Here is a 16,693-nt window from a genome sequence, read left to right as displayed (position 1 = left end):
GTACGTCGAATGCACTAAACCACGAACATGGAAATATCAAATTCGCATAGTTGGCCTATCTGTGGAATAGCTCCGTAAGGTAAGTGTGTGATAGTTATGGACCTTAGGGTTAGGGTGTGGGTTAAGGTAAGTGCATAGATAGATAATGTATATAACGTTTAGTGTAGGGTTTTGTTAAGTGTATGTGTGTGGAATATTTAGTTTGTTTGGGTATAGTTCACTAGGGTAAGTGTGAGGTAGTTACAGACCTTAGGGCTAGGGAGGGGTTAAGGATAGTGCATAGATAGTTGTGTATGTAGGGTTTAGTGTAGGGTTAGAAGTAGGGTTTTGGTGCTTTACTTTAGGGTTAGAAGTAGGGTTTTGGTTAGTGTGTGTATGTGTTGTTTTTTACTGTGTTTCAGTAGGTAGTATGTTGTGGGCGGTGGGGTTGGCCAACTATGAGAGATCGAGATTTCGAATTTCGCAGTTTAGTGCATTCAACGTATTCACATTTCGCTAATTATGGTTTGCCCGAATTGTATTCGACTGAGTCGGCTTTCGAGGGAATAACGTAGACCCAAAAATAGCACTGATCATTGAAATTGCTACACGCAATGATTACAGTGTCATATGTACAGAGAGACACAAAGTCATAAAATACCAAGATTTGCATGCAGAAATGAGGGCAATGTGGAAGAAGGAAACCAAGACAGTTCCAATAGTAGTAAGAACAATGGGTCTCATAAAAAAGAATTTACAGTCATATTTAGATATTCTATTAATACATGTAATTTGCCAGGCTGTAAAGTGGTGATTCATCAGTGGGACAAAGCAGAAATTCCCTAAGACTCCTAGAGCAGAATAAGTTATTTCTTACATTTATTTCACTGAATTGCACTTTTTAATGCTTATAATTGTGCTAAACAGCTAATCTACTAGATTTTGCACTGTTATAAAGCTTTTTTACTGTTGCACTGCATTTGTGTACTGTTTTATACTGTTTTAACTGTATTTTTCATTGTCAGGTAGCATAGTCTGGATAGACGCCTGCTGTTATCCAGGCCTGATTGTTTTGTTTGTTGAGTTTCCAGTGTTTCTGGCAGCCATCTTCTGCTGATAGAGAACACAGAGCACTGTGTATAAGGTATTAACTGGAAATTTTCTCCATTTGTTAAACATCTGTTTGTTTGTTCTGATTTCCTGCCAAGGAATGTATCATATAACTGATTTGTTTGCAGTTAAAAGCATTCTCTAGAGTCTCCTTGCTCATTTATCTGTTTAAAACTTCTATTTAGTGGCTGTTTTTCTGATGTGATAAACATTTCTGTAGTGTTTTCTGCCAACTACTATAGCTACTGGCTGTAATAGTGTTCATTACTGTAATTGCATTTTTACTGAATTACTAAACTGTAAACTGCTTTTTCATACTGGGTGGCTTTGCAGTTGCCTGCCCCTACTGTAAATTTGATGTGGGATACTCCTCCCAATCCAGTGTCATTAGTTCATTCTACCTAATACAAAGAGAACTTTTGAAAAGGCCAACCCAATTAGGTTCTTAACCAATTATCTTCTGTTCCTCCTTTCTCCCTTTCCACTTTACTGAAAAAAATGTTGCTAGAATCTCCTTGTATTTTGACTGAGTGTGCTTCTCAGCTGATAAGTATATTTTAGGCACTTTTTAATTGTTCAGAGTGGAATAAAACAATAATTGAATTCCGTTCAGAATACAGTTTGAATAAACTGCATTTATTTAAACTGTATTTGCTTTAACATTGCTACACACTCAAGTGCGCTAGCTTGCACTGCACTTGAATTGTTTTTAGTGCTGTTTTAGCTGCTTTTCTGTTAAAAAAATTCTAAGCTTGTTCCCTGCCTTTCCTGTAACTAGTCTAGTCCAGATACAGATTTACTGTATCCAGGACTGTTTGTAATTTTCTGAGCCCCCCTCAAGCCTTTGTGTGTTGGAGGGAAGTCTTCTAGCTTACCAGTGGGAGTGGTAAGTACTAGGTAGCCTATCTACCACAAGAGGAGTGGTTTCTGGCCCAGAAATTGTAGTTTATTGACCATTTGGGCAGCTTTTCCATCTCTTTCAACCTTCTGGTTTAAAAGCCTGCATCTGTTGTTCTTTCCCACCTTTCCTGTAACTAGTCTAGTCCACATACAGATTTCCTGTATCCAGGACTGTTTGTAAACTTCTGAGCCTCCCCAAGCCTTTCTCTGTTGGAGTGAATCTTTCTAGCTTATCAGTGGGAGTGATAAGCACTAGGTAGCCTATCTACCACAAGCAGAGTGGTTTTTGGCCCAGAAATTGTAGTTTGTTGGCCATTTGGGCAGTTTTTCCCATCTCTTTCAACTTTCTGGTTTAAAACCCCACATTTGCGGTTGTTTCCCACCTTTCCTGTAACTAGTCTAGTCCAGATACAGATTTGCTGTATCCAGGATTGTTTGTAAGCTGAGCAGTGTCAAAGTCTGCTCTTCAATTCTTTTCCCTTAGATCTGCTAGTTCTCTCCTCTCCTGTGCTTTTACTAGCTTATTACTTTACCAGATTTCTTGGAGCAATTATTGTAGCACACAAAGTGCTACCAGCACTAAACGTTCTACAAGGAAACAGCTCCAGTACTTATTATTAATGGCCAGCCCTCCAGACAGGTCTAAAGGTCAGTTCCCTGTGCTTTCTCCTATTAACCTGGTGAACTTGGGCATCCTGAGGCAGTGTAGCAACTGCCTCATATACACTGACAACCCTCTCCTCTCCCTTCCCAACACGCAGATTTGCGAGAGATGCAATTATATATCAAATTGGAAGCCACACACTCTCCAGCCAAGACTAGAATAGCTAATCAAGAGGAGAAGGTCAGCACTTGCACCACACAACTTGGAACACATAGCCCTCCAGAACACACACCAGCACTGCCTTCACATAATAACACAAACCACACACCCACCTTTTACTTTTAGGTTACTTTTTTCAGAACAAACATGCATGAAAGGTACACTAGCTGTGCTAGAGATGCATAATATAAAATGTGTGTTTATAATTGCATAAAAGATAGCAACTAAATATAAGCTGCATTGTACTTACATTGTTTTTATAAACTGCAGTACATGAAAGAAAAATGTGAAACATTTTATATAATTGTATTTGCCACTCTCTAAATGTGTAACAGTTTAAAAATTAAACCAAACAATTGACCCACAAATGTAGAATTTCTTGCAAAGGCTACTGCTTTAAGATTCTAACTAGGTCACATGATAATGGTAATGATGTCTTATTTGGACAATAGCTTGTTGAGACTGTCATCTCTCCTAGAATTATGTAATTGTGGAGACAGTAAGGCATCTTCTAAATTCAATCCTGTTTGCTTCATCTACTGGAAAATACTCTTGGAAACAGAGCTTAAGCTATATTATACTGACTAGAAACACTCTGTAAATTCTATTGTGGGCTCCAAAGTCAGAGATTGTACAAGTATAGATGATAGACATTTTAGAGCATTATCTGTTGTGTGTTTTATTTTCAATTCCTTGTGCAAGTTCTATATTTTTTGTATACTTATTTGAAAAGGAAATGTTTTAAGTTACTTCAAGAAAACAATGCTACTATTCATCTTTTAATAATTGTAGCTGATGTCTTACTTCTTAGTTTAATGATGTATGTATTTGATTTGTACCTTTCCTGTGTGGTGTTCTCCCTAAGCAGAGCGACTAATCAGAACATATTTTTATCATTTGAATTTTTTAAAATTAGCTTATTTCACGGGTAAACAGGTATGTTCTTCTTTCCTAGTTTCACTAACTGGTGGCAGTGTGTACCATTCATGCAATGCCACCATCTACCCCAAAAATATTGTGTGTGTGTGTGTGTGTGTGTGTGTGTGTGTGTGTGTGTGTGTGTGTGTGTGTGTGTGTATGTGTGTGTGTGTGTGTGTAATATTTTTAATTACTGTTGATAAGATTGCACTGGAAGGTATTAGACTCATTTGAAGTGGATGGTATCATAGGAATCCAATGATTATAAACCTGATCCATTGCAGCACAATGTAAACATTCTTTGGGTGTATCAGGTATTACACATTGCCCAAGGCAGCAGTAGACATTTACTGTACACCCATATGGTTAATTGACTTTTGTATATTAGCTAGGACCATGAGTGGGATTCAGACCCCATATGTCCCGTTGGGTTGCATTTCTAAATTGGTGGTAGCAGTTTGGGAATTAGAGCCTGTAGCTACTGCCAGCTATAACATGCTACTTAATTGCTAATGCTTTATATCACAAAAAATATTTATGTTATTAAAGACTCATTGAACTCACCAGATTCACATTTTCAGATTGCTTTTTCAGTAATATAAGCATCTGTTGTGTCTAAAAGCCACTCTGCCTTTGTTAAGAACAAATAGCATATAAATGGCAAGATTTTTCCCAGGCTGACAATAATTCTAGATTACTTCTGTTTTGTTATTCTCTTCTTCATAGAAAGTAAAAATATTAAACACCTTTAAGGCTTTTTTCCCAGTTGCATGCAAAAATGTGATGGAAGGTACCTTTTCAAGCTTCTTGGCTGTTCTACATGTACTGATGATTGAATCAAAGTTCAGAATCAAAAACATTCTGTTTTCTGCTAAACAGAGTTGCAACAAAAGAATTCCCAGGAGTTGCATCTGGAGCATTTTTCTAACTGTAAATTCTGCCACTGTACTTTCAAATACATAAGCTTATTAATACACCAAGATATGGTCAAAATAACAACCAACAATCTATCTTGGACTGGATTCTAGTTACCAACCCACGCAACTTCACCTCCTCTGGTACCCTTCCTGATACACTAAGTAACTACTTCACAGCTTATTCCCACAGGAGTATTACATGACTAACAAATGAGGGTAACACAATACTACCTGTAATCTCTCAAATTTCTCCAAGGAGTCATTCGTCAAAGCTTTGAAAGTTGTTAACTGGTCCAAAAAAAGACTCCTCTTAAATAATGCAGATGAATACTTCAATGCAACATTTCTAAATATTCTTAACACCTTAGCCCCACAGTGTACAAAAATAATTAAAAACAGTCATTCCCCAAGGCTCACTAACCAATGAAAACTCCTTATGAAAGATAGAGACAAAACATGGATTAACTGGTAAAAGAATAAAAATGACAAAAAACTGTCTATTATTCAGACAGCTATAAAACCAAGTCAAGAAACAAGGTAATACAGATAAAAAGCCATTATACTCAGCTACAAGACAGCCATAAAGCAACCCTAAAAAATGTTGGTCCTCCATATCCTTTTTCTTCAACCCAGGTATAAAAAAAGGATCCTAGCCCATACCCAGACATTCTCCCTCTTCAAACAGCTACCTATTTCAATACATACTTCATAGAATGCATATCCAACTAAACCTCAAACTCACCTAACACACCCCCTTCCACACAGGTAACTTCCCCTACCTTAGACCATAGCACATTTACTTCACAAAACTCACCTAACTGCAACCTTTCCATTACACATCACATACATACAACTCCACTCTTACATTTCAACAAATTTTTATAACTCTCATAAAAAAAGCTTTTACATAAACTAAAACTTTGTTGCCTCTCAGCCAACAACCTTCACCCCCGAATACCTAAATCTAGCTGCAGATACTATAGTATACTCAATCAGCATTCTAATTACCAGATTAATAACATAATCCTTTGCCCCTAACTTGTAGAAAATGGTGCAAATTATTCCCTTACATAAAGGAAGTAATTCCACTGACATTACAACTTTATGTCCCATAGCCATCCTGTCTCTCCTCTCTAAAATCCTTGAAAGATGTCTACATCAACAATGTCTCCACTATCTCTTACAAAATAAGCTAACCACCAATATGCAACATGGATTTCTGCCAGACCACAGCACCTCCACTGCATTACTATAATTTACAGACATTGTCAACAAAAAGCCTACAACTCTAATAAACTTGTATCTGCAGTATTTCTAGATCTATCAAAAGCCTTTGACATGGTCTCTCACAGTAAACTCCTCAATCAACTTTCCAGCTTGGGTCTATCATCTCCATCTATTCAAAGGTTCTCTAGCTACTTTGCTAACAGGCAACAAGCTGTAAAATGGCAAGGATCTATCTCTACATACCTTCCCACTTCCACAAGAGTCCCACAAGTATCCATCCTTGGCCCTCTATTATTAAATATTTTGATCAATGATCATAATATGAACACCAGCTCTTATACTAAGACATCACTCAATTTCCCCTCACTGTTTCTAATCATGTAATCTCTAATATCTCTTTAAATACCTTAATAGAATTGTCTCAGGTCTCAGTTATCACATACTAATCTATGCAACAAATAATATGACTATTGAGTTTTTCCTCACATATTTTCTCCAATGCATGTTATTGTTTTCATTGCACTCTACTATGAAATATATGTTCTATGTTTTTCATTACATTTTTTTCAATTTTATGTTCTGTAGTGTAACATAATACTTTGTGATTTAAAATACCTGCACTTGATTTTTGAAAGATTGTGACTGTGGAGCTTTTAGCTTTTCTCTCCAGGCCTCTGCTGAAAATGGGCATTTTCTGGCCCAGTCAGACTTTCCTAGTGAACAAATGTCAAATAAATAAATATATTTCTCTAATTCTTCAAATATATTTTGGCAAATGGAATACCATGTAGCAAGTGGATTTTGTCAAACAACTCTATAAACAACAGAGACACCTTGAATCTGTTCTAGCCTCATGAGGTTTTTATTTGAATACCTTCTAGAAGTAATGTGTGCCACACGACATATGTTAATAGGAAATGTGTCTGAAAAGGTTATTTTTGATCAGAGTTCTGCAACTGTAAATAAATAAAAAAATAGAATAAGTAACTTCCTGTAGCAAAGCATTAGCACATTTGAAACTATACACCCCTATATACTATGGTCATAAAACCTTCAACCGGGTTCAGAACAAGGAAGAGGGAAAAAGTAGGAGCAGAACCTCTAACCTCACAATAAAAGAAGGACAGCCTCTATGGACCCCTTAAGGAATAGATATTTGACCTGTCCAAGAGCTCCACAGAGATGTCTTTGTCTCCAAGTAGAGACCTTACTAGGGATGGACCTAAGGTCTCAAACATATGGCCTTTTGAGAGCATGTCAGGAACCTGATGGTCATTTGTGATGACTCTCAAAGTTGGAGCATATTCAAAGTGCTAGCCCCCAACAGACAACCCTAGGTGATTGTCAGGAGTGTGTCTACTAGGCCTGTGGGAAGCATTCTTAAGTGATGCTTGGTCAACACAACAGGAAAAAAGGATTATCTGATGCTTGAAGACAATCCTGCTTCTCCATAGGAGGATGACTAGATCTTAAAGAAGATAGAGATAAAATGGGAGGAAGATGGGGCTATCTACTCTGTTGTGGGCCTACTTCCTCATCTTAAGGCCACTCACTTGATCTTGTAAGGGGTGAACTAAAATGACAGATGTTTCAGAATGGCTTGTCAGAACTCTTTGTTAAAAATAAGATCAACAATCACTCTATCCTATGCAAGTGCATTCTTAAACATGCTACCCTCAGCATTACACCAGCAAAACGTTGCAGTAGGTCACATGGTAGTGCACTGAGTCATGAGCAACTCCTACTTGCATCCGTATATAGGGAAGGACAGACATTTTTCCAACACCTGATCCACAAAGAAAACTGGAATATGAAAATGGAAGTCAGGCAAATAAGGTATCTAAACCCCAACATCCAGAGAACATAACTTTTTGTGTATACAATCTAATGCTTTAGTCTCCTTACCAGATATGAGACTAGGCAGATACTATGGTCTCTGAAAAACTATGCAAGACCAACAGGTCATGTTGAAGTCTTGTCTACTGCTCCAGGCAAAATGTTGCTTCACTCTGTCAGACTTTTGTAGAGGGGGGGGTCTTCTTAGGAGCTAAGAAAGTCGTATTTGGGAGCTTCCAAGCTGTATACATATTCTGGCATTTCTGATAGGAGGTAATGGGGGCTTTCCAATCTGGAAATTAAAAGTACAAGGCTTTCTCTTGGTATGGAGCCACCTGTGAGTAGTAACTGGGAGAGGAAGCTTAATTATCCTTGTCTGTCTTAGATATTTGGTCACTGAATCCTCTCACTACTTCCTTGGAGTTGAAAGGGTGTGACAGCTGCACTTTTTCACAGTTCTAGAATCAGTATGCTCATAGCTTTCATAGATATTTCAAAGCCACTGAGTCCCATGACCATTCACTCATTACTACTACCCTCCCTCGGGGAGCACCTCCTTTCTCCAAGTCCATACCAGTCAGTCCTGGAGTAAATTTGTCAATAGCTATGCAGTCATCTAGTTTATGTTTAAAGGAAGATAGGTTCATAGATTAATAGCTGATTACTAGGCTAGCGGTCCTAAAGGGCCTTTTTAAGTCTAGCTATGCTTCCCAATTGTATTGAACAGGGTGTGATACCACAGGTTTTTATGGGGAGTATATATAGCTTGGACATATAACTTGGGCATGAGTTGTCACACATTTACATGCTCTCTCTTTCTAACAGAGACATAGGTGCCAGACCAGGGGTAAATTTTTGATTACCCATCCACTGGTCAAAGTTATACTTCAACAGGTACAGGGAAGAACTTTGCTTCACATGGATGGGAAGTCTGTTCCAGAGAAGTGGTAATCTCTGAGACATATATCTATCTGTTTAACATGTCTTATTTATGTTATTTATTTTTTATGTTACAGATGAGGTTTAGATCCCTGGATCAGATATTTCTGATGCCATTTGTTTAGCGTATGTGCAGTAGGTTCCTCAAAGCTGGATCAGAGGATACTTTGTAGGCCAAGTATTGATTGCCTTTCAACAGTCTGCAGGAGAGAGAGTATAAGGATAGGGCTTTGAGGTGATCCATATAAGCCATGTTTTTTAGAGCATGTACTCTTTTTATGATGAATCTTTGTGGATGCTTCAATTTTTTCATATGTCTAGTGAGGTACCTACAGAAGTGGGCATTGTACTCAATGATTGGTCAAATGAGGGCTGAGTATAATGGAACAATGATACCTTTGGACCTACATGCTATACCTTTGCTTATAAGTTGCACAACATAAAATGATTTCCTTACTACAGTAGACAGATGATGGAGAAAGGCCAAGTCACTGTGCGCATGATCTACCCTCAGGGGTGTATTATCAATGTAATAATTTCCCAGGATAGTGTTCTTATTGAAGGTTGCTATTATACATTTCTTGGCAATGAGTTTCAGGCCGTGACTGCAACACCAGTTATTACTTTCTGTCAGGCCTTCTTGGAGAGTATTTATGTCTTTGGGGGATTCTATGACTGTACCTAGTTTGCCTTATCTTCTGAGAAGATGCCAAACAGGAGCAGTCCCAGCTCCAAACCCTGATGGATTCCACTAATGATTAGCCTTTTTGTAGTGGTAAATTCCCTTATCCTAACTTCTTCGGAATTATCTGTGAGCCAGCTAGCTATTCAGTGGGTGACTTACGGGGTTTCTACCTAATCTCAAGAGCTTGCCTATGATGCCCAAGTGTGGTGTTGAACAGGTTAAGGTAGGACATATGCATTGTTTCGCCGCCATCCATTACTCTGGTGCCCTTCTTGAAGAAGTCCAACAGGTTCATCAGGAATGACAAGCACTTGACATAACAAATCTCCAGTGTCTGCAGATCTCTGTCATTATTTATAGTTCCATGATAATTCTTTCTATGACTTTACATATGAGACTTGTCAGACTTATGGGTCAGTATTTAACTGGATCTGTGGATGGCCCTCCCTTGTGCAGAGGGACAACTGTTGCTGTCTTCAATTCATTTGGCAAAAAGCCTGTTTGGAAGCTATGGCTAAATAATGATTCTAGTAGCTTGTTGGTCATATTTCATGCTATTTTGGAAGCATCCTGGAATATTATTGAGACCCACTGATGTAGTGTTTTTGGCCCTGGAGAAAGTACTGAGAACCTGTGCCCTAGTGACAGTTGCAAGAGTTATGGTTGGGGTATTTCTTGAGAGGTGTCAGGGGAGAAAGCGAGGTAAAGTTGGAACTGAATTTATCATCCAGCAGATTCGCTATATCCTATGGCTCAGTTTAGGTGGTTCCATTTACAATTAGATTGGCACACTGTTGGGAATTGCCTTTGAGGTTGCAGACATAGCTAAAGAATGCTTTGTGATTGTCCTTAGCCTGGAAGGCTACTTTAATTGTATATCTGGCTTTGGTTCATAGGTTCATAGGTTCATAGGTTCATACTAGGCTATCTGCCCAAGGGCATTTATAAGCCTAGCCCATAGTTATGTGGCTTTCGCCACCCCTTTAGTTTGAATAAAAACTATGCCTATCATTTTGCTGTGCCTCTGTCAAGCAGTGACACTGAAGTAATCCCTGGGGTATATCTGCAATCTCCCATCCATTGGTCAAGATTCCTCTTGAACAAGGCCAGAGAGGTGCTCTGCCTCACATGTACCAGGATTTTGTTCCACAGCATAGGGAGTCTCTGGGTGATGAATCTGTCCCTCCAGCACGTTCTATTTATAACCGTGTCAAGGTTTAAGTCTCCCGCCCTTGTGGTTCTGAGGGATCTAGATTTTTTGAGGTGAAGCATATTCATCAAATCTGGGTTTGACATGGCCTTATATGTCAGGCACAGGTCACCTCTGAGCAAGCGGTATGAGACTGAATAGAGCTGGAGTTCTTTCAGTCAGGCAGCATAAGACATATTTTTGAGACCCTTTATCCTTTTGGTGAGGAACTTTTGGGGCCTTTCAAGCTGCAGCAGGTGTCTGGTCAGATACATTCGAACGGGCATTGTACTCAATCATAGGTCTAATAAGTGATGAGTACAGGGGACGATGACCTCCCTTGATCTAGATGTGAATCCCTTCATGATCAGGTGGGTGATATAGAAGGTTTTCCTAACTACTTTAGCAACATGAGTGTCAAACGAAAGTCTACTGTCAACCTGGGTCCCCAGATCTCTGATGACTTTTTCTGTGCTCAGTGGATTGCCACCTATATGGTAGCTAGGGGTAACCTTGTTTTTCCCGAAGGGTATGACCATGCATTTTTTTGGCGTTTAACTTCAGGCCATGGCTCTGGCACCAGTTATCCGTTTCTGTGAGGCCCTTCTGGAGGATATCTGTGTCAGATGTGTTTTCGACTATGGCGCCCAGTTTGCAGTCATCTGCAAACTTTGTCAGCCATAACCCTCCTGTGTTTGCTTGTACTTCAGAAAAGTAGATGCCGAACAAGAGTGGACCCAGGACTGAGCCCTGTGGGACACCACTTGTGACAGGCTTTGAGTCTGACATGGCTCCAGCAACTCTGACCCTGTGGGTTCTGTCACTTAGCCAGTTTGCAACCCATCTTGTGATGTATGGGTTTACATTCAAGCTGATGAGTTTTCGATGATACCTGAGTGGGGTATTGTGTGAAGGCCTTTGCCAGGTCGAGGTAGGCTGTATGGACTGCCTTTCCCTCATCAATGGCCTTGGTGACTGTCTCAAAAAGTCAACCAAGTTTAAGAGGCAGGATCTGCCTTTGACAAAGCCAAACTAAAACTTTGTTGCCTCTCAGCCAACAACCTTCACCCCCGAATACCTAAATCTAGCTGCAGATACTATAGTATACTCAATCAGCATTCTAATTACCAGATTAATAACATAATCCTTTGTCCCTAACTTGTAGAAAATGGTGCAAATTATTCCCTTACATAAAGGAAGTAATTCCACTGACATTACAAATTTCTGTCCCATAGCCATCCTGTCTCTCCTCTCTAAAATCCTTGAAAGATGTCTACATCAACAATGTCTCCACTATCTCTTACAAAATAAGCTAACCACCAGTATGCAGCATGGATTTCTGCCAGACCACAGCACCTCCACTGCACTACTATAATTTACAGACATTGTCAACAAAAAGCCTACACCTCTAATAAACTTGTATCTGCAGTATTTCTAGATCTATCAAAAGCCTTTGACATGGTCTCTCACAGTAAACTCCTCAATCAACTTTCCAGCTTGGGTCTATCATCTCCATCTATTCAATGGTTCTCTAGCTACTTTGCTAACAGGCAACAAGCTGTAAAATGGCAAGGATCTATCTCTACATACCTTCCCACTTCCACAAGAGTCCCACAAGTATCCATCCTTGGCCCTCTATTATTAAATATTTTGATCAATGATCATAATATGAACACCAGCTCTTATACTAAGACATCACTCAATTTCCCCTCACTGTTTCTAATCATGTAATCTCTAATATCTCTTTAAATACCTTAATAGAATTGTCTCAGGTCTCAGTTATCACATACTAATCTATGCAACAAATAATATGACTATTGAGTTTTTCCTCACATATTTTCTCCAATGCATGTTATTGTTTTCATTGCACTCTACTATGAAATATATGTTCTATGTTTTTCATTACATTTTTTTCAATTTTATGTTCTGTAGTGTAACATAATACTTTGTGATTTAAAATACCTGCACTTGATTTTTGAAAGATTGTGACTGTGGAGCTTTTAGCTTTTCTCTCCAGGCCTCTGCTGAAAATGGGCATTTTCTGGCCCAGTCAGACTTTCCTAGTGAACAAATGTCAAATAAATAAATATATTTCTCTAGTTCTTCAAATATATTTTGGCAATTGGAATACCATGTAGCAAGTGGATTTTGTCAAACTCTATAAACAACAGAGACACCGTGAATCTGTTCTAGCCTCATGAGGTTTTTATTTGAATACCTTCTAGAAGTAATGTGTGCCACACGACATATGTTAGTTAATAGGACGTGTCTGAAAAGGTTATTTTTGATCAGAGTTCTGCAACTGTAAATAAATAAAAAAATAGAATAAGTAACTTCTTGTAGCAAAGCATTAGCACATTTGAAACTATACACCCCTATATACTATGGTCATAAAACCTTCAACCGGGTTCAGAACAAGGAAGAGGGAAAAAGTAGGAGCAGAACCTCTAACCTCACAATAAAAGAAGGACAGCCTCTATGGACCCCTTAAGGAATAGATATTTGACCTGTCCAAGAGCTCCACAGAGATGTCTTTGTCTCCAAGTAGAGACCTTACTAGGGATGGACCTAAGGTCTCAAACATATGGCCTTTTGAGAGCATGTCAGGAACCTGATGGTCATTTGTGATGACTGTCAAAGTTGGAGCATATTCAAAGTGCTAGCCCCCAACAGACAACCCTAGGTGATAGTCAGGAGTGTGTCTACTAGGCCTGTGGGAAGCATTCTTGAGTGATGCTTGGTCAACACAACAGGAAAAAAGGATTATCTGATGCTTGAAGACAATCCTGCTTCTCCATAGGAGGATGACTAGATCTTAAAGAAGATAGAGATAAAATGGGAGGAAGAGGGGCTCTCTACTCTGTTGTGGGCCTACTTCCTCATCTTAAGGCCACTCACTTGATCTTGTAAGGGGTGACCTAAAATGACAGATGTTTCAGAATGGCTTGTCAGAACTCTTTGTTAAAAATAAGATCAACAATCACTCTATCCTATGCAAGTGCATTCTTAAACATGCTACCCTCAGCATTACACCAGCAAAACGTTGCAGTAGGTCACATGGTAGTGCACTGAGTCATGAGCAACTCCTACTTGCATCCGTATATAGGGAAGGACAGACATTTTTCCAACACCTGATCCACAAAGAAAACTGGAATATGAAAATGGAAGTCAGGCAAATAAGGTATCTAAACCCCAACATCCAGAGAACATAACTTTTTGTGTATACAATCTAATGCTTTAGTCTCCTTACCAGATATGAGACTAGGCAGATACTATGGTCTCTGTAAACTATGCAAGACCAACAGGTCATGTTGAAGTCTTGTCTACTGCACCAGGCAAAATGTTGCTTCACTCAGTCAGACTTTTGTAGAGGGGGGGGTCTTCTTAGGAGCTAAGAAAGCCGTATTTGGGAGCTTCCAAGCTGTATACATATTCTGGCATTTCTGACAGGAGGTAATGGGGGCTTTCCAATCTGGAAATTAAAAGTACAAGGCTTTCTCTTGGTATGGAGCCACCTGTGAGTAGTTACTGGGAGAGGAAGCTTAATTATCCTTATCTGTCTTAGATATTTGGTCACTGAATCCTCTCACTACTTCCTTGGAGTTGAAAGGGTGTGACAGCTGCACTTTTTCACAGTTCTAGAATCAGTATGCTCATAGCTTTCATAGATATTTCAAAGCCACTGAGTCCCATGACCATTCACTCATTACTACTACCCTCCCTCGGGGAGCACCTCCTTTCTCCAAGTCCATACCAGTCAGTCCTGGAGTAAATTTGTCAATAGCTATGCAGTCATCTAGTTTATGTTTAAAGGAAGATAGGTTCATAGATTAATAGCTGATTACTAGGCTAGCGGTCCTAAAGGGCCTTTTTAAGTCTAGCTATGCTTCCCAATTGTATTGAACAGGGTGTGATACCACAGGTTTTTATGGGGAGTATATATAGCTTGGACATATAACTTGGGCATGAGTTGTCACACATTTACACGCTCTCTCTTTCTAACAGAGACATAGGTGCCAGACCAGGGGTAAATTTTTGATTACCCATCCACTGGTCAAAGTTATACTTCAACAGGTACAGGGAAGAACTTTGCTTCACATGGATGGGAAGTCTGTTCCAGAGAAGTGGTAATCTCTGAGACATATATCTATCTGTTTAACATGTCTTATTTATGTTATTTATTTTTTATGTTACAGATGAAGTTTAGATCCCTGGATCAGATATTTCTGATGCCATTTGTTTAGCGTATGTGCAGTAGGTTCCCTCAAAGCTGGATCAGAGGATACTTTGTAGGCCAAGTATTGATTGCCTTTCAACAGTCTGCAGGAGAGAGAGTATAAGGATAGGGCTTTGAGGTGATCCATATAAGCCATGTTTTTTAGAGCATGTACTCTTTTTATGATGAATCTTTGTGGATGCTTCAATTTTTTCATATGTCTAGTGAGGTACCTACAGAAGTGGGCATTGTACTCAATGATTGGTCAAATGAGGGCTGAGTATAATGGATCAATGATACCTTTGGACCTACATGCTATACCTTTGCTTATAAGTTGCACAACATAAAATGATTTCCTTACTACAGTAGACAGATGATGGTGAAAGGCCAAGTCACTGTGCGCATGATCTACTCTCAGGGGTGTATTATCAATGTAATAATTTCCCAGGATAGTGTTCTTATTGAAGGTTGCTATTATACATTTCTTGGCAATGAGTTTCAGGCCGTGACTGCAACACCAGTTATTACTTTCTGTCAGGCCTTCTTGGAGAGTATTTATGTCTTTGAGGGATTCTATGACTGTACCTAGTTTGCCTTATCTTCTGAGAAGATGCCAAACAGGAGCAGTCCCAGCTCCAAACCCTGACGGATTCCACTAATGATTAGCCTTTTTGTAGTGGTAAATTCCCTTATCCTAACTTCTTCGGAATTATCTGTGAGCCAGCTAGCTATTCAGTGGGTGACTTACGGGGTTTCTACCTAATCTCAAGAGCTTGCCTATGATGCCCAAGTGTGGTGTTGAACAGGTTAAGGTAGGACATATGCATTGTTTCGCTGCCATCCATTACTCTGGTGCCCTTCCTGAAGAAGTCCAACAGGTTCATCAGGAACGACAAGCACTTGACATAACAAATCTCCAGTGTCTGCAGATCTCTGTCATTATTTATAGTTCCATGATAATTCTTTCTATGACTTTACATATGAGACTTGTCAGACTTATGGGTCAGTATTTAACTGGATCTGTGGATGGCCCTCCCTTGTGCAGAGGGACAACTGTTGCTGTCTTCAATTCATTTGGCAAAAAGCCTGTTTGGAAGCTATGGCTAAATAATGATTCTAGTAGCTTGTTGGTCATATTTCATGCTATTTTGGAGGCATCCTGGAATATTATTGAGACCCACTGATGTAGTGTTTTTGGCCCTGGAGAAAGTACTGAGAACCTGTGCCCTAGTGACAGTTGCAAGAGTTATGGTTGGGGTATTTCTTGAGAGGTGTCAGGGGAGAAAGCGAGGTAAAGTTGGAACTGAATTTATCATCCAGCAGATTTGCTATATCCTATGGCTCAGTTTAGGTGGTTCCATTTACAATTAGATTGGCACACTGTTGGGAATTGCCTTTGAGGTTGCAGACATAGCTAAAGAATGCTCTGTGATTGTCCTTAGCCTGGAAGGCTACTTTAACTGTATATCTGGATTTGGTAGACTTAACTAGTTCCCTCAGTTGTTTATATAGCTTGATAAGAGAGCTTTTAGCTTGCTGGGTATTGCACATCCTAATTTTGGCCATGATTTTCTTCCTTTTGTTATAAAATCTTTTGGTGTTGTGATGTTTTTCCTTTTTGTTTATTTTGGGCAGCAATGCTGTCTCTATGCAGCTATATACCTGTTTGTCAAGGGTTTTTGTAAATAATTCTAAATAAGTGGCAGTGCTCCCTGGTTCTGGAAGGGCTTGACATTTTGATAGTGTGTTAGGAAGTTTGCCTTGGAGTAATTCCAAAAGGTTCCAGAGTTAGATGGAGTCCCAGGTTTTATTTTTATTTCAAAGGAGATAGATATATGGTTTGACCTGACCAGTGAGGATGTTACACTCGGGGGGGGGGGGGGGGTTTGAGGGCTTACAAAGATATAGTATGGTACTTTGTTTCTAGTGAGTTGCACATGGAAAGCTCAAGTAT

This window comes from Protopterus annectens, chromosome 8.part0, assembly GCF_019279795.1.
Source record: "Protopterus annectens isolate FY-2018-M chromosome 8.part0, PAN1.0, whole genome shotgun sequence".
In the NCBI taxonomy this organism is placed as follows: Eukaryota; Metazoa; Chordata; order Ceratodontiformes; family Protopteridae; genus Protopterus; species Protopterus annectens.
This window is presented reverse-complemented; position numbering follows the sequence as displayed.